At 31.1% G+C, this 24823-nt stretch overlaps 1 long non-coding RNA gene across 2 annotated transcripts in view; it reads left to right on the top strand.

The window, feature by feature from the left end:
- The first annotated feature begins 6069 nt into the window (after positions 1-6069).
- Positions 6070-24823, top strand: part of LOC145269417 (uncharacterized) — a 27537-nt gene continuing 8783 nt past the window's right edge. For both annotated transcript variants that reach the window (XR_013865044.1, XR_013865045.1), the window contains exons 1-2: positions 6070-6483; positions 21229-21310. This is a non-coding gene — a long non-coding RNA (uncharacterized LOC145269417). The remainder of the gene's footprint in view (positions 6484-21228; positions 21311-24823) is intronic.

Genomic DNA, 24823 nt, shown 5'->3' with positions numbered 1-24823 from the left:
TTTTGTTTTATAATCCCCTGATCAACCCCGAAGGTCGCCACCTAATATATTCCCCCTTTTTGTTTTTAACAATCTATTTATTTTACTCCCAACACCCGATATGAAGTCTTCCCAATCCCCATTAGGGATCTCCCTGCTTGTTTTCGGTGCTCCGGAAAACAGTAGGCGATCTAACTACTTAGATTAGCTTAGGGAGGGACCTTATTAACAATGCAATGCACTAGGCAATTTTATTTTTTGTACATTTTTTTCTATATTTCCCACTCGCCAACGAACTATTTTTCTTCCAAATTCAAGAACTTTTAATTTTTTCCAATGAATTGAACTTTTTTCACACACACACACACACACACAATTTTAATATAAAAAAAAAATGCGCGCGCACACACACACACAGAAATTGTATATATATATATATATATATATATATATATATATATATATATATATATATATATATATATATATATATCCTTTTTGTAAAAACGCTGGGATTTTCATTAGTTAGCTTTAGATCCCACAGAGTGAATGAGGTATTGTGGTAAATGTTGCCAGTCAAGAGTAAAGTCGCCACAGACTCCAATTTTACTTTAGTTACAAAGACCCTGCAAAACTCCCCTCCCACAATCTTATAGGGCCTTGTGCCTAAATTTGTTTTGTCTTTTGGAGATTTTACTTTTTAAAATGTTTTAATTTTATATTGGAATTTTTTTCATTGTAAATTTTTCTTTAAACGAAATAAATTAAATATAAAGATCAAAGTGTAGTATCTGTTCTTCAGATACTGCACTTCCATTTCTTGTTCTCTTTCGGCGGAGGAGGAGCAGTCAGTCCTTCACGACTAAAACAATTTTTATTTTTGTACCTTTTCTCCACGTTAAAAAAACGACCCTGGTGTCTAACTCTGTCCCGTGGGGAGGCATTATAAATAGGTTGTTTTTTTTTCCTCGTATTTTTAAGATGATTATATCCAAAAGTTACGAAATCAATGAGGTAGAAAAAAAATTTTATTAAAAAAAATAAAAAAATAAAAAAATTGAAGAAAACGAGAGTTCAAAAGGGAGGTAATTTTTCGTTTCAATTAAAAAGAAAAAGTTACGGCAATGTTTTATCTGCTAGCCCGATTATAGTTATTTTTTATTTTTATTTTAATAATTCAGTAATATTTAGATAAGTTCCACTGCATAATTTGTAAGCTACTATTGTAACTTGACAAAACATAATTTGTAAGCTACTATTGTAACTTGACAAAACATAATTTGTAAGCTACTATTGTAACTTGACAAAATATAATTTGTAAGCTACTATTGTAACTTGACAAAACATAATTTGTAAGCTACTATTGTAACTTGACAAAACATAATTTGTAAGCTACTATTGTAACTTGACAAAACATAATTTGTAAGCTACTTATTGTAACTTGACAAAACATAATTTGTAAGCTACTATTGTAACTTGACAAAACATAATTTGTAAGCTACTATTGTAACTTGACAAAACATAATTTGTAAGCTACTATTGTAAATTGACATAATTTGTAAGCTACTATTGTAAATTGACAAAAAATCAGTCGAAACCATTGTTTTTTTTTCTCTGACAACTCCATTTATCGATTACAAAATCTCGTCCCAATAGTGTAAAAGCGCCAGTAAATATTGTATGAAAAAGGGGCACTTCTGCATGTCAATGACATGAGGCGTCCGAGATGAGTTATCGACCCCTGCTCTTTGAATGCTCTCTGCAGGCCGTCTGTGAACCTCAAATATGAATAAGTGTCTCCAAGAACGCAAAAATCTATAATAACGAAATAAAGAACAAGAAACTACTTTTGTTGTTCAAAAAGAATTTTTCACAGTAAGATTGTATAAACATGGTTCCACGCAAGAGCGTAAAAAAGGCCAAATTTGGCCTCAAAAAGGCCAATGTGGCAAGCCTTAGAAAGGACAAAATTTCAAAACAAGATGGCGGTTTCCGTTGTTGTATATTTGATCTAATAAAAAATGTTGAAAAAATAAGAAGAATTAAATTTTGGGGGTTTTATTTCAGCCCTAGGGTCTAATATGTTTTATATAAACATATAATTTTTATAAATTTTTATCTGTGAAATAATTTACGCCGCTGTAATGCACACTAGCCATTTTAGTTTGTCAATGTAGCAAAATAGGGTAAAATCCATTGAAAGCGGTCGGTGGTTCTATGAGAAAATAAAGCTGTGAACGCATTATAAATGTTTCTTTTCTGTGTCTTACGTTATACATTAGTACATTAGGGGTCATTTCGAGTTAAAAGTTTATTTACTGCACTCATCTGGACTAGAGAAAATCATGATTTAAATGTGTGTGTCTCGTCTAAATAACTAACGATAATTCTCTGATATGGCCGACCAGACGGGTGATCAAAAAGTCAGATCGAGCGTACCGGAAAACGAAATGAGACCAAATTGACAATTGGCCTTTTTTTTTTTTTTTCTTTTTTTTTTTTTTTTGCTTGAACTTTGCGCTTTTCAGATTAATTTGTTATGTTTTATTTTCTTGGTGGATAATTTTTTTTTTTTGCCCGTTTTTTTTTTTTTTTTTTTTTTTGCCCGTTTTTTTTTTCGGGGGGGGGGGTTCTTGACTAAAAAAAAATAACTCGACTGTTTTTATTCAAACGTAAATAAAATTCAATTTCGATTTGGCTCATTTCGTTAGTCTCATTTCGTTTTCCCGTACGCGGTACGCTCGATCTGACTTTTTGATCACCCGTCTCTAGTCGGCCTCGGCCATATCAGAGAATTATCGTTAGTTATGTAGACGAGACATATACACATTTGTTGTTTTTACGTTTTTTTTTTTGTTGTTTTGCAAGCATAAACTAAATGTTTTTGCTATATTTTTCTTTTAGCCATATTTATGGTTACAACCGTTTTTCCGTGAGTATTTTTTACGCTCTTATAATAAAAAATTTAACATTTTTCTTTTATCTTTTTTATGGACCCCCCTTTTTTTCTTTATTTTTCTTCACTTATTTTACGCGCCCCACGCCCCAACATCACATCCGCGCCCCCCCGCTCGCGCCCCCAATGTACACAGTAAAATCTTCGGAAAATGTTAAATGGTGTTCTAATTGGTAAATGTCGGTGCGTTACTTTTTGAAAATTTTAAAATTCTATGTTCCAGGTAAAAAAAAAGAAGAAAAAAAAAAAAGATAAATTACCCCCCCCCCTCTACTCCAACTTGGAGTGCTTTCCTTTTCTTGTTTTATTTCTTTTTCAGCTAATTTTAAATTTTCCACCCACAAAAGTGCTATAATATATTTTTGAAAATGAGAAAATTCTATGTCCTGGAAAAAAAAATCCCCCCCCCCCAACGTATTTTGCTTAGTGAAGCCGTCGTTTATGCTACAGCGTGCATGCGCGTAGCATAAACGGAAGCTGCAAAATGGTGAAAAGTAGTTCGTGGGTTCAGGGGTAAATACCATGCAAACGGTAAATTTGACCCAAGTTTGACTATCAGATTCGTTGTCAGCGACCTCAATTACCTATAAAAAAACAAGTTAGAGTGGTCGGTGTTATTCGTTGTCAGCGACCTCAATTACCTATAAAAAAACAAGTTTAGAGTGGTCGGTGTTATTCGTTGTCAGCGACCTCAATTACCTATAAAAAAAATATTCGTTGTCAGCGACCTCAATTACCTATAAAAAAAAAAACAAGTTAGAGTGGTCGGTGTTATTCGTTGTCAGCGACCTCAATTACCTATAAAAAAAACAAAGAGTGGTCGGTGTTATTCGTTGTCAGCGACCTCAATTACCTATAAAAAAACAAGTGGTCGGTGTTATTCGTTGTCAGCGACCTCAATTACCTATAAAAAAAACAACAGAGTGGTCGGTGTTATTCGTTGTCAGCGACCTCAATTACCTATAAAAAAACAAGTTAGTTAGAGTGGTCGGTGTTATTCGTTGTCAGCGAGTTAGAGTGGTCGGTGTTCTGTATTAGCCTATCTGGATATTTACCAAGAATTGTTTTGTAAAAAAAAAAAAAAAAATGTCTTTCCGAGATTATTAATGCTATTCCAACTTAACCCCGCCCTCAAAAAAAAAAAAAAAAAATGATTTGTCCGCCACAAAAAAGGGTCTTTCCGACATCCCCCTCCCCCGCAAAGTTGTTTTATTTTTCTTGTTTTTCATCTACTTTGAAATTTTCCACCAAACATTACTATTACTCTGTGAAAAGGCCGTCAGGTACGCGAGTGCGCGCGCGATTCCGCCATTGAAAAAGCTCGCTTATGTTTCCGCGCGCTCGCGCGTACTTCCAACATTCCGGGGTTCATACCATGCAAACGGTAAATTTCCGACGGAAACGGTTTTCATATTCTTTTTCAGCACACTGGAATCTACAAAAAAAAACATTTTCTTCTATACGAACGTGAGACGGGCCTTAAAGTAAAATAATACCAAAACTATACACGTTACATAATTGACCCCCCCCCCCAAAAAAGGACGAAAACATAAAAATATGGGTAATCGTGAAGAAAGACAGAGCCTGTTTCCTCCGTTTGACTATAGGTGGCGTTACTGTCTGTCCACCCAGCTACGGAAGCACAAAATGTGCCACCCGTGAAATAAAAATAAATGTTTTTGTTATATTTTAATTTTAAACATGTTTTTTTTTTTCTTTTTGCAAACATATTTAAGTTTGGGTTTTTTTCCTCAAACATATTTACGTTTTTTTTTTGTTTTTGCAAACATATTTAAGTTTTATTTTTCCAAACATTTACGTGGCTTGTTTTTTTTTTTTCAAACATTTAAGTTTTTTTTTTTTTTTTTTTTTGCAAGCATAAACTAAATATTTTTGAAATATTTTTCTTTTTGAAAAGTTTGCTTATGCACTTATTGTACCGCGCTATTTTTAAATTGTAGTTTCAAGTAAGATTCAGGTTTTACAATATCATTTTTCAAATATATATATATATATATAACTACTCGCGGAAAAGGTAAAATAAGTGCAGAAAAGTAAGAAAAAAAAGGGAGGGGTCCATAAAAAAAGATTTAAAAAAAAAAACGTTTTTTTTTTTTTTTTTAATCATAAGAGCGTAAAAAATACTCGCGGAAAAACGGTTGTAAATATGTTTAAAAGAAAAATATAGCAAAAACATTTAGTTTATGCTTGCAAAAAAAAAACAAAAAAAACCGTAAATGTTTGAAAATAAACAAGCATCAAAACGTAAATGTTTGAAAAAAATAAAACTTATATGTTTGCAAAAACAAAAAAAAACGTAAACATGTTTGAAAAAAAAAAAAAAAAAACTTAAATATGTTTGCAAAAAAAACAAAACAAAAAAAAAACGTTTAAAATTAAAATATAACCAAAACATTTATTTTTATTTCAAGGGTGGCATTATATACATTTTGTGCTTCCGTAACGGGGTGGACAGACAGTAACGCCACCTATAGTCAAACCGAGGAAACAGGCTCTCTCTTTCTTCACGATTACCAAAATATGTCTCTGTAAACTGCCCGTGAAAACTTAAACCTTAAGATCAATTAAAAAGCATTATAAACAACGTAACAACACACACACACGCACATGAACTACATTTTTTTTTTGAAAACTTGTTATTTCAAATCCGCTAAAGAATCCTCCGCGATGTGAATGTAACAAGTCATGCATGCGCGAACGCATCATGTAAGAAAAGTGTTAACGAAAGCGGTGAAATGGTGCAAAGTAATCCCAGGCTCCAGGGGTTAATACCATGCAAACGGTAAATTTGCGACGGGTTTAAATGCCAGATTCATTTGCCAGCGGCCTCGATAACCCCTAAAAACACAAACTAGAATGGTCGGCATTGTGTTACAGTTAAAATAAACATTTACCAAAATACGAGGAATACGTAGATACCATTGTTTTCATGTGAAAATCAGTTTTACGATTTTCGAAATCTCGTCCCAATAGTGTGGAAGCACACGCACAAAAAAAATTATAATTATAAAAAAAAAAAAAATGTACATAGTCCGTGAATAATAATAACGAATAACATTTTAAAAGTGAGGGGGGGGGAGAGAGAGAGAGAGAGAGAGAGGGAGAGAGAGGGAGAGTAGAAGAAAAAAAAAATGTTGGGTTGATGACGCATGCGCCGATTACCCCAAATCTGACGACAAAGCCTTTCTCCTGCTAAGCTTCTAAATTCATGAGGTCACAAATCTAAACTTACAGATTTAAACTTAACAACGATAACGATAAAAATATAACCAACAGAATAATAAGTAAAAAATGTAACAATTGTGTTTACAATAAATAATAATAACAAACTTTGCAAAGAAAGGGGAACAGAACCTCAGTTTTTATGATGACACAATGCGTTATTTGACCTTGACGAGACTCACTTAATTCTGCTTTAAAAAATAAATAAAATAAACAAACAAAAAGACAAAACACACACACACAACTTTTAAAACATCAAAGATATTTCCATCAAACAAAATCAATCGAAAGAAGATTCAATAAATGTAAGTATAATATTACTTTAATTATTTCACCTTTTTTTTTTAAATATACTTTTTATCAATTTTCAAAAGGAAATGTAAGTAAACGTCGGCACTTCTGCGTCAGTGACATGAGGCGAATGTGTGTATTTTTATTTCAAAAAGTGCAACAGATGTCACTTGTCAGCCAAAGAACAGGGGTCGATAACTCTTCCTTTTCTAAAAGTGAATGCAGACTAAAATTATATTTAGCTACATTTTTATACAATCTTTCTGTACAATATATATATATATATATATATATATATATATATATATATATATACACTTAAATCTCTATAAATGTTTCATGATTTTTAAATTATTTTTTGCTACGTTGACAAACAAAAATTATATTTTGATATATGTTTATACAATCTTATTGTAAAAAAAAAAAAAAGCAAAAACAAACTATCTTTGTGTGAAAAAAAAACAATTTATTCTAAAAACAATTTATAAATGTTTCAAGTTTTTAAAATAATATTTTGCTACATTTTTATACAAGTATATTTTTCTACATTGACAAACAAAAATTATATTTTGATATATTTTTATACTGTAAAAAAAAAAAAACAATCTATAAATGCTTCGAGTTTGTATCACATCTGGTGTTTTATTTTCAGTTATGAATAACTCATTGAAAAGAAATTATATTAATAATTATATTTTGATACATTTTTTATACAAGAAATGTTTAGATTTTCATATATTTTTTGTGTTATTTATTTTGTTATTATCTATTTTTGCGTTATCGTAAACACTTGTTTATTTTTGAGGTTCACATCATGGCCGCTAGACGTCAGTTCCCTTTCGAAGAACAGGGGTCGATAACTCGTCTCTGTTTCTAATATGTCACTAACATGCAGAAGAGCCTAAACTGTGTTTTCTTTTGTTTTCTGTGTGTTTATTTAATTAATTTGTTGCTAAATATTTGGAAATAACAACAAAAACAAATATAAGGTAAAAATGTTTTTGTAATAAAAAATAGTGCATGCAAAAAAAAAAAGAAAGAAATTAATAAATAATGACAATTCACTGTTTTTTTTTTTGGGGGGGGCGAGTATTGTGAAGAGAAGACTACAAAAATGTTGTGAAAAACAAATATATAACAAATAAATGTTATCAAAGGCAAGATAAGTTACTTTTCTACCTTAATGGATAAGTTTTTAGTGTTTTTTTTTTTAATGTAAAATGTTTAATAGGTTCGAAAACCTGCAGTGTTTATCAGTATATTTGAAAAAAACAAATGGCGGTGAACTCGCTGTTGTATACATTAAGTTTAGAAAAATGAGTCTAAACTAAAAAATTATACAAAATACTGTTAGAAACTCACTCAATATATGTTATGGTGTAAGAAATTCTCTTACTCGTTTTTGCCTATGGCAGAATGAAAGAGACACAGAAAAGCAACAAAGGCTCACCTTAAATCCAAGAATAATTTTATTTACAAAAGGGTAAAAAAGGAGTCCATATTGCAAAAGAGTGCCCTCTTTAGCTTCTGCCAAATGGCGGGTAGTTCTTGCCTTGAAAGACGAAGGTAGTTTTCTTCTTGTTGAAGATGCTGGTAGAATTGGCCGCTCGTAGAATTGGTTGAGGGTTCCTGAAATCATTCCAGACTGTCGATACGAACAATGCACTTTGCGATCGATGTTCATAAAATAATATGCCCTCTTGCGGGCAATGATAATGAAGTAATTAATCCGTAAATAGCGGAGAAATAAATGGTGTAGAACCCTGCCTTAGTTCATTAGGCATGGAGCGAGATTTTGTGTGTCAGCTTTGCTCGGCATCATATTGAAATCTGTTTTTTGAAACACAAAATTCCCGCCACTTCTGCATCCTCCGCAGCAACTGAATCAACGTAATACCATTGGTCGAAATAATCGTGTGATTCTAAATCATGCGGTTATCGCCCTTGCATTCTGAAATTTCTAGCACACTGCCAAAGAAAGGAAGAGAAAGAAATGGATACTCATTTCTTTCTTTTTTATCGGGAAATTAAGGATTGTCGCCTATTTGGACAAGTTATTACAATGAAATTCTGTCCCAAAGGACTTAATATTAACACAATAATAGCAATTAAATTCAATGTGTGTCTGTTGTCAATCTGAACTTATAACGATCTCTCTATGGCAAACAGAGAATTTATTAGTAATAAAAGGTATGACTCTACTGATGAGTCTATAAAAGGAATATACAATTATTAACTTGGTGTTTGGTCCGCACAATCCGGACACACCCAATCTTCAACGGTAACTTGTTGGTCGACCCCGACACAACTAAAATGGTACCACTCATTGCACGAGTCGCAACACACCATAGGTGTTGTTCCGTCATTGGCGACTGAACATGTGGGGCAAAAGAAGGGGCCTCCTTCTTCCGCAAATTCTGCTAATGCAGGTTCAGGATTATGTTTTATCTCTAAAGGATAAATATTTTTTAAGGAATGAATTTGGACACACCCGTCTTTCAGCACTGAGGCTGAACGAACCTTGTTGTCCTTTCCGAACAATAATTTTACTACCCTACCCAACCCCCAGAAGGGCCGGGACTTATTTGGAGCTTTGACAAGAACAATTTCACCCTCTGATATTTTAGAGGTTTCATTTTCTGTAATGTGGGCGTCTACTTCTCTAATTGAGAGCAAGTAGTCATTATGCCAAATACGTTTGAATTTACTGACAAATTCATCCCTCATTTCAAGGGAATGTAAGAGCGAATTTCTATTTGGAGGTTCTGGACAAGGGTCCTCTGAACTGCTAAGATTGATAAGCAGGCGGGGATGATATCCTGTCTGCAAAAAATGGTTGGGAGTCAACCCATCAAGACCTCTATCAGAAGCTGAAATAAATGTTAGTGGCCTATCATTTATGGCGTTTTAAACATCTGAAAGGGCGGTTAGGAACTCGAAATAACCGACCCTCCTCCTACCCAACAACTTGGAAAGACACTGTTTCACAGTTTTAATTAATCTCTCCCATACTCCAGCATGCCATGCAGAGTACAGGGGAATTGTATAATGAACAATAGTAGCGGATTTGAAATATTCTCTAAATTCATCAGACGCAAATATGTCTGATAATATAATACCCGGCGCTATGAAAGATTTAGCATTGTCGGAATACATATGAGTTGGTACACCAAATAAGTTGGTGAACCTAACGAACGCTAACAAGAAAGATCTTGCGCTCATGTCCGGTACCAATTCCAAGTGTATGGCACGTAAACTCATGCAAGTAAACAGTAGGATGTACATTTTGACATCCTCATTATTGTTTTTGACAAAAAAATGTCCAGTAAAATCCACCCCTACACATTTGAAAGGCCGGACAAAATTTACTCTATCAGAAGGCAGTTGAGACCCAGAGGGTGCTTTGTACAGTAGAGAATTAATTCTCTTACATATAACAGTCACAGAGAACCGACTTCACCGCCTGTCTCCCTTGGGGGATCCAAAAACCCGATAGCCTCACTTTGCTAAGGGTTGAATTTGCTCCCATATGACAACAATTCTGGTGAGCTTCAATAATGACCAATTTGGTCAGGTGGGTATTTTTTCTTAATAATATAGGAAATTTCACTTCATATGGAAAAACCTCGGAGTTCTGAATACGTCCTTGAGTCCGTATCAGTCCCTCCCTATCTAGGAATAACCCAAGGGCCGTAACTCTTGGTGGAGCAGCCCTATTAGAGGGTTGTTGCAAATAAGCAAGTTCTGTGGGAAACGCTTCCCTTTGTAAATGAGAGAAGAGCAACAATTTAGCTCTCTTGACGGTGTCAGTCTTTCGATGACGTAATTTATCACCGAATCTCACAACTTTTTCTAAGACATTAATAGCCTTAGTTAATGAGGAAAAATCGGATATTTTAATTGGCAAGTGATTCTCGTTAGAAGCAGTTTCATCCGAGAACATACATGTTACCATCTTCCTGTTAACATTGTTAAGACAAGGCAAGGGGGATGTGGGCCAGCTGATTTAAACTTGATCAAGCCAGTCTGGTCCGCAGGTCCAAAATTTGAAAAATTGTTTGAACTTAGAGGCAGTAATACCTCTGGTTACAAGATCAGCTGGATTATCCGACAAAGGAACATATCTAAATTTAGGGTTTATCCCATATTTAAGTTTAATGTTTTCAATGAACTTATTAATGTCTGACACGCGATTTTCAATTAATATATTTTTTTTCGCAGCCTTCCCATTCAAAATCCATGACAGGGCTACTTGTGCGTCAGACACGACAAAAAAGGATTTGATATTGATAGGCGCTAGAGCACTCAAAACTTGTGGAATAACTTTAAACGCTAGAAATATAGCTAATAATTCCAAAACAGGTAGTGATTTTCCCTTGATGGGTGCCACTTTTGCCTTGGCGAATATCAAGGAACACTGAGCACCTTGTTTCGCATACATGGAAAACCCATAAGCATGCTTAGAAGCATCGCTAAAGCAAATAATTTCAACAGGGGATTCCACTAGGAGAGTACATCTAGGAAATTCAAAGTTCCCTATACAATTCAGCTCGTTGGCATGTGCTTGCCATGTGGCCTTAACTTCTTCAGGGATTTGTTGATCCCAAGACAACTCCTTTTTCCACAGTTGACTAATAATGATCTTCCCCTGCACGGTGACAGGAAGAAGTAAAGATAATGGATCATATAGACTTGAGACTTGAGATAATATCTTGCGTTTGCTATTGGCATTGCCATCTGTTACAGATGGAGCGAGTTTAAGGGTATCCCTTTCAACAGAATATTGATACCCCAGCACCTTTTCAAAGTTGGGGGAAGAAGATGAGATAGTACCGTCTTCCATTATTTTATTTTGTATGCTCGTGCAATTGGAGTTCAAACCCCGCTTCTCCGAGTCTGTCGCGGACTTTATTATACACATGGGTTAGAGTATCTCGGTCACTATTAGTAGTAACTAAGTTGTCAACATAGAATTTATTGGAAATCGAATGTGAAGCCAAATCGGCTTCATATTTTTTGGCATGATGCTTAAGTATAAAGCTTAATATAAAAGGGCTGGCATTGAACCCAAATATAATAGTATTAAAACGGTAGGCGCACAATTTGCCATCTACCTTGAGGAAAAAGCAAAATCTATTTTTATCTTCAATAGATTTTAACCTGATCTGTAAAAAAGCTTTGCGCAAATCGCCCAAAAGCACATATTTTTCTTTTCGGAAAGCTAGTAGAATATCTAGCAACAATGCAGTCATGTTAACACCCGAATAAGCAGCGTCGTTAATCGAAATGCCACCTTTATGTTTCAACGAACAATTGAAAACAGGGCAGATTTTTGTAGTTATTCCCAGACCTTCTTTAATTACTGGCCGATGGGGAATCCATTTATAATTCTCATAAGTTCCATGGGGAACGGAGAAAGGTTCGATAATTCCACAGTCTTCGTATTCTTTGAAGACCTGTATATAATCGTTATACAATCCCTTTCCTTCCAAGGACTGGGCCACCCTATGCATTATTCGCAGTGAAGGCACATAATTGGACTCCACCTTGAGAAGCTTGTCATGCTCCCAAGGCAGCTTGACGTAATATTTTCCTTCCTTGACAACTATAGCCTCTTCGAAGGCATTTATTTTTTCTTTATCAATTGAAGACAACTGGTTGGCATCCTCGATACCTATGGAGTCCAGAGAAAAAACTTTTCTACTCCACGTTCAACAGCAGGACTGTCAAAAAAAGGTTGCAGCACATCCTCGTAAGATGCTACTGGCTTTAATACACTATCAATTAAATATGACTGACACATAGAGAGTGTTTTAATAACTTGATCGAAGGCTGGCAATCTTTCCACAGCCTTATCATTTTTGTTTAAAAAATTTGACCCCTCACCGAAGGGAATGATATAATTGGGGAGTTTCCAAGCGTAACCTCCCAAGCACTTAATTAAACTGAGATTATGGATTCTAGGAATAAGATCCAGGCCAATGATACCAAGAATGTTAGAACTGTTTAGTTCAGAATAACCAGGGCAAAACTTATACCCTTTTTCAGTTAAATTCGACGTAATCTCATCGAACCTGTTTACGTTAAATTTCAATTTCAAATTTTCAGCAAACAATGCAGAATGATAAAAAGGACGCTAATGTCCCAATTTAATAGACACTTCCAGCTCTGAAAAACGTAAGGACTTATTCCCCACGAGGGTATTGATGGACATTTGTACCGTCTCAGGATTTAGATTACGGTTGTGAATCAACCGGTCCAGAATTGTTTTAGAGAAAAAGGATTTTTGGCTACCCATATCTATCAGACAGAAAAAATAAACCGGGTGCCCTTTAACCTTCATAGATATCTTGATTACAGGACTAATACTCTTGTCCTGATCCGCCACGAAAGTACGTCCCACAAAGGACTTAGATTCTTTTGGACACATTAAGGAATAATGGTTTTTTAGACCACAATTACTGTAAGGGAAGGGGAACCCCTTAACCCCCCTGCAACTGGATTCTGAGTGCTCACCGAGGCACCGGAGACATAATCTTAATTGTTTCGCTCAAATAATTTTAGATTCCGAATTTGGAAATTTAGAACAAACTTTTGTCAGGTGACCATCAACCTGACACAATTTACAAAATTTATTTTCGCCATTTTTGACGAAAGACTTAGAGTTATTATTACTCTGAAAGGACTTGATTTGTTTTGGCTCCGAATTCTTCACCAGGAGGGTTCCAGTATTCAACGAACCCGACATGTTTGGCGGGAATTTTTCCCGCCTTGACGCATTCAAAGTCGACGCCATTATTATGTCTATAACGTCAAACGTATATGTTAAAATAGACTTTAAAGAAGGAAACCGTTCACAGGATTTATTCATTATTTCTCTGTGAACACTGTTCGGAAATTTAGCGAACAGAATATGAGCTATTAATCTTCCGGAGGTGGATTTATCTGTAAGAAAATCCATGCCAAAGGAATTATCCATTTCCGTCAGTTCAAGTTTGACTCGCTGGACGAGGATTCTGATATCCCTCAAAGACGCAAAATGGTCTGGTTGTGGAATAATGTCATCGAATATTTTGTTCATAATAGCTGAAGGATTTAAATATTTTTCCTTCAGACACTCCAAAGCTGCTTCGTAATTCTTGGGAATCACATCAAACATAGAAATAATATTAAACGCCTCTCCTGATAATTTGGATTTTAGCAATAATAATTTATCTGCACTTTTCATGTTTGCAGTACAGAATTCAAATTTCCTTAGGAACCCACGGAATTCAAACTTATTGGGAGTTGGATCCCCACTAAAGGGGGGGGGGGGGCACTCCAACTCCATTTTCATGGGAACAGTATCCCTTGATTTCTCAATCTCCGGCTGGAGCTCAGCCAATCTGTCGTGGACTCCCGCTTTAAATATTTCGAAATCTCGACATATATTTAGTCTTTCCTCATCTGGGGACTTGAAAATTAACTGATCTAATAAATCGTCTATTTCAGACAATCATTTCTCAATGTCAGAAGAAAAATTATTTATACGATGCCCACCTCCTCTCTCGTTCATCCAATCCAAAGAAGCCGTTATACAAAACTTTTTAGCTTCAATTCGACCAACAAGATTTGAATTCGCCATGTTCGAAGGACACAACACGAGAAAACAAAATGGCCGTTCCCACGTGGGGAAATAAAATCAAAGGGCGCGAAAAGGATTCTCCGACGAGAACCACTACTATCTGAAGGGGGTTACGTGAACAAAATTCAAAACTCTCAATGAACAAGGAATTTAAACTCATAAGAAAAGTTCAGACTGACATTCGACAACACATTTCAACAATGAATCAATTATAAATTCAAGAATCAATATATAATTTTTTTTCTTTTTTCATACATTATTTAAACGATTACAATTATCGTAAAATATTTGAAAGGTATTATTTTTTTTTTACGAATTAAAACTTCAGTTACAATTTACATGAAATAATATTTATTTTTTTTCAAATGAACTTCAGTTACAATTTATTGAAGAAATATTTATTTTCAATAAATATGTTCTTTTATGGACCATTACAATTTAATATAAGAATGAATATTCAATATATTATTTTTTCGTTAAAGCACATGGTCTTTTAAGGACCATTACAAATTAATATAAAAATGAATATTAAATATATTATTTTTTTTAAAGGCGACACAATGAAAGGAAAAAAATCCTAAATAATGTGGGGGGGGGGATCGAAATCTTATGCAATAAAACATAATTACTCATAAGAAGAAAACAATTTGAGGGGGGGGGAAGGAATATCTTTTGCAATAAAAACGGTGTAAGAAATTCTCTTACTCGTTTTTGCCTATGGCAGAATGAAAGAGACACAGAAAAGCAACAAAGGCTCACCTTAAATCCAAAAATAATTTCATTTACAAAAGGGTAAAAAAGGAGTCCATATTGCAAAAGAGTGCCCTCTTTAGCTTCTGCCAAATGGCGGGTAGTTCTTGCCTTGAAAGGCGAAGGTAGTTGTAGTTCTTGCCTTGAAAGACAAAGGTAGTTTTCTTCTTGTTGAAGATGCTGGTAGAATCGGCCGCTCGTAGAATTCGTTGAGGGTTCCTGAAATCCTTCCAGACTGTCGATACGAACAATGCACTTTGCGATTGATGTTCATAAAATAATATGCCCTCTTGCGGGCAATGATAATGAAGTAATTAATCCATAGAACATTTTAGCCTCCGGCTAGTATCCGCATTTAAATGAGCGGAGAAATAAATGGTGTAGAACCCTGCCTTAGTTCATTAGGCATGGAGCGAGATTTCGCGTGTCGGCTTTGCTTGGCATCATATTGAAATCTGTTTTTTGAAACACAAAATTCCCGCCACTTCTGCATCCTCCGCAGCAACTGAATCAACGCAATACCATTGGTCGAAATAATTGCGTGATTGTAAATCACGCAGTTATCGCCCTTGCATTCTGAAATTTCTAACAATGGTAACATAGGTTGACATATATTGTATGACTTTAGTTTTTCAGTTCTGTTTGGAGTTTTGTTCTGTACACTCGAAAATAAAGTGTCTTCATTTCTTCAAATGCTATTGTGTGATATGCCTTTATTTACTGGCGAAGACATAAGAGTAACATGTTGTCGTTTGTTAGCATTTCTGCTCGATGATTCTTTTAACTGTTTTTTTTTGTACAAAGATGTTCTCAATCGTTCAAAGAGTTGAAAATAAAACAAAAAAAATAATGGCAGAAATCCACCAAATGAATATCAATGCCACATTTATTGGTATATTTTTGTTACAACCAGTATAAAAATGAAAAAAAAAAGAAAGAAAGCTATGTTTCGTTTCATATTTTCATTTCAGTTCCTTGTTTTGCTGTCTAAATCAGAGTTGCTAACTGAGATTTAAAAAACCCGCAAGATCAGGGAAGAGAAATCATTAAAAAAAAACTCACTAGATTTTTTTAACATTTTCCATCTGAAAATTTTAAAAAACCCTAATTTAAAACAAAAAAAAAAATCTTCCAAAAAGAAAAACACTATATTTTGACTTCCTACTCTACATAAAAATATTATGTGTTTTCTCACCATATATTTTTGGAATTATATTGAAGCGATTTGCTCCCCAAGATGGCTGACAACTTTTATCAGCAAATTTTTTTCTGTCTTTTGGAGCGGGTTTTGTTTTGCAAGAAACAAATAATAAAATCATACAGTGTTTATAAGAAAAGTTAAATTGAAATATATTACGAATTAATAACAATAATGGCATATCTAAATATAGAATATTGACAAATAAATTCTCTGAAAATATCGGAAAAATTATTATTTGCAACATAAAAATAAATATATGTGAATTAATTAATAGATTTTAGGATAATTCTGAAAGGGAGATTGAAGAGGGTAATAATGGCACAATTGTAAAAATGGGAAAAATAACACAAGGTGAAAATCTTTGAGAATATTTATATGAAGGGAAAACATTAAGAAGTTTGTCGATTTTAAAATAAATTATGTCATATTTAAAACCAAATGAAGACACTTGTCTATTTCCCTCGAAATAATGAAATTGTGTTTCTTTAGGAGAATATGTGTGAATATTTCAAACAAATATTTTAGAATTTAAAAAGGGGGATCATTTTTCATATAATTTTTAACGAAAATAATCTCTCATTTCTAGGACATACTAACTTTTGGGGACAGGTAACTAATCTTTAATATCTATCTAACCATAAGTCGTAAAATCACATGAAATCACCTTTAAAAGTAAATCAAACAGAACTTATCTTCCAAATAAAAAATACTTCAACCTTGAGTCCGAAACCCTGAAAAAGTCCTTGGAAATAAGGCCGTTATTTTGCATTAAATTGGGAAGCAGTTTTCATGCCCACCACCATTCACAATGAAATATATTTTGTCTGCTCTGAATATTTTTTAAAATCTAAGCGAACCTTTACGATTTAAATATTTGCCAATTTTACAATATCCGTTTATTTTCGGTTTATTTGCATTAGCTTTTATTTTTCCTAATAAAATTAACGTTTTTATATATAGTATCTTTTTTAATACTATACGTTATCTTTGCTGTCCTTTGTCAATGAAGGAGAAATCCTTTAAGAGTGAGGATTTAAAAGAAAATGTTGCCCCCTCCCATCTTGAATGCCTCTTTTGGGAGTAGCCAGGTTTTCACTACATTAAAAACCGATTGTATGTCTACATTCGGCGTGGTAGCAAGACAAGTAAATATGTATATATATTTTAACATGTGGAAAACTTTTTTCTGTTTTTAATGTTTGCTTAAAAATAAACGCAATAAACTTTGCTGAGGTGTTAGCATATGCTGTGCCATAGTAAACGTAGTTCATTCTGGCAAAACGTTGAAAATTTTGATAAAAATAAATAAAATTATGAATGTTGGCACTTTGGGGAGGCAAGTAAGTAGGAACAACAGTCATACTTTAAAATGTAGAATAGTTAACAGTCGAGAAATTGGAAACCATAACAAAAATCAACAAATACCTTATACCAAATGCAGTAAAATTCGAGTATCTTTTATACATACTAAAACTGAGTTTACAGTTTTTTATTTCATTTTTTTTCCCACAAATAATTTTTTGACTAACCCGTGGGGGATTTCATTCTTAAAAAATTGTGTGAAAAAATCTATGATTACAACTAACTCTAAATTTGGGAGTCTTACTTGAACTTAGGCTTAGTGGTAGAATAAGTCATTTGCTTACAATTTTTCAAGAATTAATCCTCTCCGCCTTTTAAGGGGCAAGCAGCCATTCGTTTATTTTTATTCCATATGTAAAAATCACTTTGAACAAAATATTTTGAAATTAGAAAAACACAGTTTTCGCATGTTAAAAGTATACAGGTCGGTAGATAGTTAAATTCTACTACGTTTGATGTAAGTTTTTTTTAACTGTTGCTTTCTTTTAAAAATAATTTTCGATTGTTGACTTTTCTACAGTTTTACCAAGTGAATAAATACTTCTAAATTAAAACTGTATTTTAAACTACAAAGGATGGAACGCCCTCCCCCTAAAATATACTTAGAAGAATCGATTTTATAGCGAGTTTTAAGAATGGTTAACCAAAAAATGGTGAAACAAAATAGTCAATAAATAATTGTTACCAAAGGCAATACATGTTACTTTTCTACTTGCTTGAATGAGTTTAGTTTATGTTTTAAGGTATTTTCAAGTGCTTTTCTTCATTTTTCAAATCTAAAATTGCGGATGTCAACTATCTTGATATTTTTCTAGAAAAAAAGCCTCTATCCTTTATATTTAAATTTTACTCACAAGATTGCAAACGAAATCTCAAGATCTAGTGTGAAAACTACTAAATTCGTAACACTGGGCTTACTTCAACTATAGGACGGACTATTTTCATTGGGCAGACTCACACTCATAGTAAAAAAACAGTCAACATTGCCAAAAAATTAATTCAATCTCTTTGAAAATTTTAGGTGAATTCTGTAGATTATAGCAAAACGTTCTTCTTTCAAATAAGCGAATACAAGAAATCGAATTGATCATCGAGTTAATGTTTTATCGAACTAAAATAAATATTGAAAGCCAAATTTTTCAGGAAAAAATGCTAAAAAAGTCAGATTAAAATCTGAAGCAACATTTTTATAAACAAAAAACTAAAATAAATATTGAAAGCCAAATTTTTCAGGAAAAAATGCTAAAAAAGCCAGATTAAAATCTGAAGCAACATTTTTATAAACAAAAAACTAAAATAAATATTGAAAGCCAAATTTTTCAGGAAAAAATGCTAAAAAAGCCAGATTAAAATCTGAAGCAACATTTTTATAAACAAAAAACTAAAATAAATATTGAAAGCCAAATTTTTCAGGAAAAAATGCTAAAAAAGCCAGATTAAAATCTGAAGCAACATTTTTATAAACAAAAAACTTAAATAAATATTGAAAGCCAAATTTTTCAGGAAAAAATGCTAAAAAAGCCAGATTAAAATCTGAAGCAACATTTTTATAAACAAAAAACTAAAATAAATATTGAAAGCCAAATTTTTCAGGAAAAAATGCTAAAAAAGCCAGATTAAAATCTGAAGCAACATTTTTATAAACAAAAAACTAAAATAAATATTGAAAGCCAAATTTTTCAGGAAAAAATGCTAAAAAAGCCAGATTAAAATCTGAAGCAACATTTTTATAAACAAAAAACTAAAATAAATATTGAAAGCCAAATTTTTCAGGAAAAAATGCTAAAAAAGCCAGATTAAAATCTGAAGCAACATTTTTATAAACAAAAAACTAAAATAAATATTGAAAGCCAAATTTTTCAGGAAAAAATGCTAAAAAAGCCAGATTAAAATCTGAAGCAACATTTTTATAAACAAAAAACTAAAAAAAATATTGAAAGCCAAATTTTTCAGGAAAAAAATGCTAAAAAAGCCAGATTAAAATCTGAAGCAACATTTTTATAAACAAAAAACTAAAATAAATATTGAAAGCCAAATTTTTCAGGAAAAAATGCTAAAAAAGCCAGATTAAAATCTGAAGCAACATTTTTATAAACAAAAAACTAAAATAAATATTGAAAGCCAAATTTTTCAGGAAAAAATGCTAAAAAAGCCAGATTAAAATCTGAAGCAACATTTTTATAAACAAAAAACTAAAATAAATATTGAAAGCCAAATTTTTCAGGAAAAAATGCTAAAAAAGCCAGATTAAAATCTGAAGCAACATTTTTATAAACAAAAAACTAAAATAAATATTGAAAGCCAAATTTTTCAGGAAAAAATGCTAAAAAAGCCAGATTAAAATCTGAAGCAACATTTTTATAAACAAAAAACTAAAATAAATATTGAAAGCCAAATTTTTCAGGAAAAAATGCTAAAAAAGCCAGATTAAAATCTGAAGCAACATTTTTATAAACAAAAAACTAAAATAAATATTGAAAGCCAAATTTTTCAGGAAAAAATGCTTAAAAAAAGCCAAAAACGACCAAACGAAGAATTTATAACAACAACACAAAAAATAACTTGTTGTTTAACCGTTGGGGATTTCATTCTTGAAAAATTGTATGAAAAAAATCTATGATTAGCACTGACTCTAAATTTGGGAGTCTAACTTGAACTTTGCTTACAATTTTTCAAGAATAAATCCTCTCCACCTTTTGAGGGGCAAGCAGCCATTCATTTGCTCCATTCTTAAAAAAGAATAATGTACATCTAAGTTTTTACTAGAATGATTAGATGTCATTCAAACACTATCAGTCTAAAAAGTTCTGATCATTTTATCTTGAGCTGTAAGCCATGTTTAGTTTGAGAACAGTTTTGATGGGTAGTTTTTCTATACAAGTCCTGGAGATGAATTCTTAGTAGACAGTTCTTCTGTACTGGTTCCAGACTTCATAATTTTGAAGCTAAAGAGAAAAATATGTGCAACGTTGCTAAAGAGGTTTAATTTTTATGGAGCAATTCTGGTTTCTGATTGGTCGATAGCAGAACGTGAATCAATTTGATTCATCAGTTTCTAGCAGCTGCGTTTATAAATAGATTCTACCACATGTGAGGGACCCTACACCATTAGGAGATAAAAATATTGCAACATCTTTCGTTAAACTTATCTGTGAAACTGACTCTTCACCCATAATTCTAATTTTTTCCCTAGTTTTTAGATAGGAGAGTCTCACACAGTTTTAGAACCAACGTGTTCATGATTGATTACATGTGATACTGAAATAATAATGTTTTGGAGGTGTATACACTTTTATTTGTGTAAATGTGTGTTGATATATTATGTTGAACAAATGTAAATATAATCTCCAACTATTATTTTCTATTGTTCATTTTTGTGTTTTTAAAGCAGTTTTTGTTTTGATGTAATGCAATAGTTTTTCTTTTCAATGTAGAAGAATTTATTTAACCTTCATTTCAAATTATTTGAATTTTAATCGTATTTACATTCAGTTTTTTTTTTAATTATTAAAAGATAGAGATTTTATTTGTTTGTGTTAAAATATAAAAAAAAGGTTAAAAAACATTGTAATAATATGCAACTACACTGTTTACGTGTTCATTATGGAAAATCAAAATTAATTTATTTATCTTTATTTCAAATTATTTGAATTTTAATCGTATTTACATTCAGTTTTTTTTTTAATTATTAAAAGATAGAGATTTTATTTGTCTGTGTTAAAATATAAAAAAAAAGAATTTTAAAAAATTGTAATAATATGCAACTACACTGTTTACGTGTTCATTATGGAAAATCAAAATTAATTTATTTATCTTTTGCAGATTTATTCCGGAAAATGTAAACTGCATCAAATGGAGCTTAAAAAGTAGACTGCTTCAGTGATAAAGAATTTATTAATAACAGGTAATTATCCGAAATTGTCAAATCTTTTGTGTTTATTATTTATTTATTATGGTAATCATATAAATAATATTGACATAAACAGTTTTATTCAAATCATTGTACTTCAAATAGAATACAATGGTTTACTAAATTAGTAAATATAAAATTTGCCATGACATCTTCATTGACTTCTCTTTAAATGTTTCATTTATATCTTTTACATTAAAGGCATGAAGTATCACAATTGAAATTATGAAAAAATGAATGTACTTAAAAACTTAAAATGCAAAAAGAAAGTATAACAATTAAAATAAAATCTAAAAATCTAAAAATGGAGGAAATTAAATTTAGCTGAATTTTTTCCTCTACTTTTATCTAACAATTTATGCTTTTTATTGTAAAAATATTTTCTTGTATTTTCTTCTCTCTCTCTCTCTCTCTCTCTCTCTCTATATATATATATATATATATATATATATATATATATAAAATCTCTGAAATTATATCTATATATATATATTTATATATATTTATATAAAATTTCTGAAATTATATATATATATATATTTATATAAAATTTCTGAAATTATATATATATATATTAGTGGTGGGACGATTAATCGGAATCGGAATCGTTAATCGTAAGAATCGTGTATTTTGGGAGGCATCAGAATCGGAATCGCATCGTTAAAAAATACCTTAATTTTCCGATTCCTTCATTACGATTCTTTTAGTCTTATGTTGAAAAAAAGAAAAAAAAATCCTGATATTTCTAACCGCAAGAGAGAAATAAAAAGAAACCAAAGAAATTCATTATTAACAGGGCAATGCTTAGTGCCCCTCCCTTACAAGGTTCATTCATTCAGATCTATTGTACCTATTTACTATGCCTCCCCACGGGACAGAGTTAGACACCAGGGTCGTTTTTTAACGTGGAGAAAAGGTACAAAAATAAAAATTGTCTCAGTCGTGAAGGATCTCTCCTCCACCGAAAGAGAACAAGAAATAGAAGTGCAGCATCTGAAGAACAGATACTACACTACGATGTTGTCCCGAAGGCCAAGGAAATTGTAATCAAAACTACAAAAGAGTTAACTTGAAAAGAAGTATGCAGGGCTCTACATTGCGAGTAAAAATTAAAAAAAAACGCTTATCTTTTTGGCGATTGTTTTTTTTTTACTGACAAATCTTCTAATACTGAATGAAAATGCTTTTTCAACTTATATTTTCTTAAAATAAAACGAGCAAAGTCAAATTATTTAAACAGTAAAAGGTTTAATAGAACAATATACTTTTTTTTCTTTTTTTAAAAGAAGGCTTTTGAAAGAAATATCTCTAAAATGAAATTGATCACATTGTATTATTTCGCAAAGCTTTGACAGTAGTCGGTTTCTTTTGAAGTTTCAAAAAAATCGACCCCATACCTATCTCTTCCAAACCTAAAGTTATTAAATAACCCCCTTCGTTAATTTAAGGGTAATTAATTCAATTCAGTCAAGTTTTTTTATTCAAGTTCATTGAAATAAAATCCATTATTTTTTTTCTCCAGAAAGATAAAACCCTGAATTTGATTATATTAAAAGCAGAATAATATAATCTTTTTTCTAGAATTTTAAATTGAAAATTAAAAGTGTTTTGCGCAGTTCTTTGCCGAACGAAAAAGAAATAATTATATATATTTTTAAAAGGTTTTGTAATCAGTTAATTTTTATGTCTAAATAATATTTACGATTAATTAAATAATTTCATTTTAAAAAGTATTTATAAATAGAATTTTACTAAGGACTTATAGTTGGGTTTGTATTACTGTACACATAGATTCGAAAAAGTTGTCAAAAAACAAATATATAACAAATAAATGTTATCAAAGTCAAGATAAGTTATTTTTCTACCTAACTGGATATATTTTTCGTGTTTTTATTCAATGTAACATGTTTATTCAGCTCGAAAAGCACACAGTGTTTACCGATGTATTGGAAAATTCAAAATGGCGGCCGAGACTCTCTTTAACACGGTAAGTTTGGGAAAAGATGTTATAAATAATAAACTATACAAAATACTGCTAGAAACTCGCTCAATATATGTTACCGTGACATATTTTGATATATATTCGGTGTTTTTTTTAATAGTTTTTTGTCTAGTTTATTATTTATAACACCTTTTCCCGAACTTACCATGTTAAAGAGAGTGTCGGGCGCCATTTTGAATTTTCCAATACATCGGTAAACGCTGCATGTTTTTCGAGCTGAATAAATATGTTACATTGAATAAAAACAAAAAAAAATGTATCCAGTTTGGTAGAAAAGTAACTTATCTTGCCTTTGATAATATTTGTTTGTTATATATTTGTTTTTTGACAACTTTTTCGAATCTATGTGTACAGTAATTTATAAATTATTAAATTAAATATTTATCTTTTTTATATTTAATTAGTATATATTTTCTTTCTCTTCGGCTATATTTTTTTTATTGAATTCATTAAATCTGTTAATTATAGGGACCAAAATAATGAATCGTGTGTATTTATTCTCTTATTTTCTTGTTTTTGTTCTGTTATATAAATTCTATTTTATTTGTTTTTTCTATTTTCTTTGAGTTTTTTTTTTCTGTATTCCAATTAAGTAAAATTTTCTCTAGAATAAATTTTGCTAATTTTTCCGTTTAGTTTGCTATATAATAATTTTATTTAATCCAAAACACGACGGTGTAGACATAAAATATCTCTTCCAAAGTTAGGGAACATATTTGGGAACTACCGACCATAAGTATAAAACTACCTGGTATATTTCAAAACAATAAATTCCCTAGGAATCGGAATCGTACTTGGTATCGGAATCGTTAATCAATATTTTCCTGGAATCGGAATCGGAATCGTATAAAAATTAGGAATCGTCCCAACACTAATATATATATATTTATATAAAATTTCTGAAATTATATATATATATATATATATATATATATATATATATATATATATATTTATATAAAATTTCTGAAATTATATATATATATTTATATAAAATTTCTGAAATTACATATATATATATTTATATAAAATTTCTGAATTATATATATGTATATATATTTATATAAAATTTCTGAAATTATATATATATATATATTTATATAAAATTTCTGAAATTATATATATATATATATATTTATATAAAATTTCTTAAATTACATATATATATATTTATATAAAATTTCTGAAATATATATATATATATATTTATATAAAATTTCTGAAATTAAATATATATATATATATATATATATATATATATATTTATATGAAATTTCTGAAATTATATATATATATATATTTATATAAAATTTCTGAAATTATATATATATATATATATATATATTTATATAAAATTTCTGAAATTATATATATATATATATATATATTTATGTAAAATTTCTGAAATTATATATGTATATATCTATATTTATATAAAATTTCTGAAATTATATATATATATATATATATATATACTTATAAAAAATTTCTGAAATTATATATAT

Source organism: Euprymna scolopes, chromosome 45, assembly GCF_053919585.1.
Source record: "Euprymna scolopes isolate OS-2025 chromosome 45, ASM5391958v1, whole genome shotgun sequence".
Classification (NCBI taxonomy): Eukaryota; Metazoa; Mollusca; class Cephalopoda; order Sepiida; family Sepiolidae; genus Euprymna; species Euprymna scolopes.
This window is presented reverse-complemented; position numbering and strand designations above follow the sequence as displayed.